Genomic DNA, 3,845 nt, shown 5'->3' with positions numbered 1-3,845 from the left:
GAGCACTGTACTAAGCGCTTGGGAAGTACAAATTGGCATCACATAGAGACAGTCCCTACCCAACAGTGGGCTCACAGTATAAAAGGGGGAGACAGAGAACAGAACCAAACATACCAACAAAATAAAATAAATAGGATGGAAATGTACAAGTAAAATAAATAAATAAATAAATAAATAAATAAATAAATAAATAGAGTAATAAATATGTACAACCATATATACATATATACAGGTGCTGTGGGGAAGGGAAGGAGGTAAGACGGGGGGATGGAGAGGGGGACGAGGGGGAGAGGAAAGAAGGGGCTCAGTCTGGGAAGGCCTCCTGGAGGAGGTGAGCTCTCAGCAGGGCCTTGAAGGGAGGAAGAGAGCTAGCTTGGCGGATGGGCAGAGGGAGGGCATTCCAGGCCCGGGGGATGACGTGGGCCGGGGGTCAATGGCGGGACAGGCGAGAGCGAGGTACAGTGAGGAGATTAGTGGTGGAGGAGCGGAGGGTGCGGGCTGGGCAGTAGAAGGAGAGAAGGGAGGTGAGGTAGGAGGGGGCGAGGTGATGGAGAGCCTTGAAGCCCAGGGTGAGGAGTTTCTGCTTGATGCGCAGATTGATCGGTAGCCATTGGAGGTTTTTGAGGAGGGGAGTAATATGTCCAGAGGTCTGGTATGCCCATTTCCCTTAATGTGCTCCAGAATTTCTTGTGATCCACACAATCAAAGGCCTTACTATACTCAATAAAGCACATGCTGACGTCCCTTTGCTATTCTCTTGTCCTTTCAATTATCAAAAGGACATAAGCAATAATTTCTCCTGTCCCTCGTCCTTTCTGGAATCCTGCCTGAGCAACGGGCAATTCATACTCCATGTAGGCTTTCACTGGACGCTGTATAGCTTTTAGCGGTACCTTTCTGGCATGTGAGATCAAGGAAATTGTAGATAATTGTTGCTTTTAGTTATATCTCTTTGCTTCAGTATTGGAGCATAAATTAATCTTTATTTTGACAAAGTCAATCCGAGGACGACACATTCCCTTAATTTCCTTAATCTTCTGAAATAGTGCTCTTGTCTGCCCATTTTGTCACTGACTTCCATTTCTTTCCATATGCTGTTATAATATTCCTGTTTGTCCTTCGTGGTAGAACGCTGGATTTCTCAGTTCAGTTCATTAACCAGGTTATTTTGTTCTCTGATGTTTTGCTTACTTCCCTTTCTTGGCTACTTTCCGAGTTATGTTTGACATCCATTTTGGCATTTTCTTCTTTCTATCCTTTTATAATATTGTGTCACTTTCTTCCTTGATGGCATTTTTAATCTCCATCCACATTTCCTCTGGTTCCTTGTCTGTGAGATTAAGCACATCAAATACGTATTTTACATGATTCTGTTGCCGAATTGTACTTTCCAAGCAGTTAGTACAGTGCTCTGCACACAGTAAGCTATCAATAAATACGATTGAATGAATGAATGATCCTTAAATACAGGGGGAATATTCGTCAGTTCAGATTTGGACACCTATAAAGCATGATTGATCTTCCAAAGTTTTACCGTGAGTTTACACATTGACAGCCCGTGATCTGTTCCACAGTCAGCCCCAGGTCATGTTTTTGATGCCAAAATAGAACTTCTCCATCTCTCTCTACAAATAATATAGTCTATTTGATTTCTATATAGTCCATCTGGTGAAGTCCATGTCCACAGTCGTCGTTTTGGTTGGAAAACGAAGGTGTTGGCAATACAAAAGTCATTTGATTCATTTTAATCATAAGTCGGTCCCCGGCTTGATTCTTATTTCCAAGACCATAGTTTCCAACAACTTTCACTTCCATTCCATTACCAACTTTTGCATTCCAATCCCCAGTGATAGTCAACACATCTTGCTTGCAGCTTTTATCAAACTCTCTCTGTACTTCACTGTAAAACCTCTCTATTTCTTCTTGCCCTGAACTTGTTGTTGGGGCATACACCTGAAGTATGGTCCTACTGAATGGTTTTCCTCTGAACCTATTAGATATAAATCGGTCATTGACAGGTTTATATCCAATAAGTGTCTTAGTAATTTTCTTTGTTTCAATTATTGCTATGACATTTGTATTTTCAGCATGGGCAGCGTAATATATGATGTGCTCATTCGATTGGAAATGCCCAATACCAGTCCATTTCAGTTTGCTTATTCCTAAGATGTCATTCTTCAATCAGTCCATTTCATTCTTGATTATTTCCAACTTACCCTGGTTCATACTTCATACATTCCATGATGCAATAATAAGAGTATCTTTACAGCTTCAGATACTCATTTCTCGTGTGGCAACATCAACGACCGGGTGTTCCAAAGGCTTTATTCTGTACACGTCATAAACACCCATGATACTCTGAGACGTCATCTGCTCTTCCCCAGCAGCTCATTGAGCTCACCTCGTCCAGGAGATCTTCCCTGACAGAGCCCTTACTTTTCCTCTCCTCCTCCTCTCCTCCCTATCACACCCCACCTCCCTCTGCTCTACCACCTACAACTCCCCACAGCACTTGTGTATATTTCTACATATTTATTACTCTATTCATTTTATTAATGTGTATATAATTATAATTCTATTTATTCTGATGGTATTGACACCTGTATACTTGTTTTGTTTTCTTGTCTGTCGCCCCCTTCTTGACTGTGAGCCCGTGGTTGTGCAGGAACCGCCTCTATATGTTGCCGATTTGTACTTCCCAAGCGCTTAGTACAGTGCTCTGCATACAGTAAGCGTTCAATAAATACGATTGAATGAATGAATTAATGAATGAGTGCCTACCAACCTGAGGGGCTCATCTTCCAGCACTATATAATAATAAAAATGATGTCATTTATTAGGCACTTACTATGTACAAAGCACTGTTCTAAGAGCTGGGGAGGTAACAAGGTGATCAGGTTGTCCCACGGGGGCTCACAGTCTTAAACCCCATTTTACAGACGAGGTAACTGAGGCACAGAGAAGTTACGTGACTTGCCCAAAGTCACACAGCTGACAATTGGTGGAGCTGGGATTTGAACCCAAGACCTCTGACTCCAAAGCCCGGGCTCTTTCCACTGATCCACGCTGTTTCTCTGCTTCTCCGATATCTGTAATCATTCTGTTATATATATCCATAGAGTTTTCTTGGTAAAAATACAGAAGTGGTTTACTATTGCCTCCCTCCACTCGGTGAAAACTCGAGTTTCTGGCGTTGTCCTTGATCAACATTTTGATCATTTGATCACCAGCCTTTGACTATTTCCTATAGCACTGTTTCCCAGCACAGGTGAATCAACTTTGTCTGATGCTTCCGTTAAGACCCTTCCATTATGTGTAACCCAGAGAGGGTATCACTCAATGGCACAGCTTTAAGCTTCATTGGCATATGAACAACAACAACTCTCTCCTCGACCCCCTCCAGTCTGGCTTCCGTCCCCTTCATTCCACGGAAACTGCCCTCTCAAAGGTCACCAATGACCTCCTGCTTGCCAAATCCAACGGCTCATATTCTGTCCTAATCCTCCTCGACCTCTCAGCTGCCTTTGACACTGTGGACCACCCCCTTCTCCTCAACACGCTATCTGACCTTGGCTTCACAGACTCCGTCCTCTCCTGGTTCTCCTCTTATCTCTCCGGTCGTTCTTTCTCAGTCTCTTTTGCAGGCTCCTCCTCCCCCTCCCATCCTCTTACTGCGGGGGTTCTCCAAGGTTCAGTGCTTGGTCCCCTTCTGTTCTCAATCTACATGCACTCCCTTGGTGACCTCATTCGCTCCCACGGCTTCAACTATCATCTCTACGCTGACGACACCCAGATCTACATCTCTGCCCCTGCTCTCTCCCCCTCTCTCCAGGCTCGCATCTCCT

General features: G+C 43.8%; 1 long non-coding RNA gene across 1 annotated transcript; it reads right to left on the bottom strand.

The window, feature by feature from the left end:
* Positions 1 to 963: 963 nt before the first annotated feature.
* On the bottom strand, positions 964 to 2,303 carry LOC119924337. The gene is made up of 2 exons (XR_005449108.1): positions 2,217 to 2,303; positions 964 to 1,330 (listed from the first exon to the last, which is right to left on the bottom strand). It is a non-coding gene; the product is annotated as an uncharacterized LOC119924337 (long non-coding RNA).
* Between the last annotated feature and the right edge of the window lie 1,542 nt (positions 2,304 to 3,845).

The sequence above is a fragment of the Tachyglossus aculeatus genome, unplaced genomic scaffold (assembly GCF_015852505.1).
Source record: "Tachyglossus aculeatus isolate mTacAcu1 unplaced genomic scaffold, mTacAcu1.pri scaffold_97_arrow_ctg1, whole genome shotgun sequence".
Classification (NCBI taxonomy): domain Eukaryota; kingdom Metazoa; phylum Chordata; class Mammalia; order Monotremata; family Tachyglossidae; genus Tachyglossus; species Tachyglossus aculeatus.
Note: the sequence above shows the minus strand (reverse complement) of the source record. Positions and strands in the feature narration are given on the sequence as shown.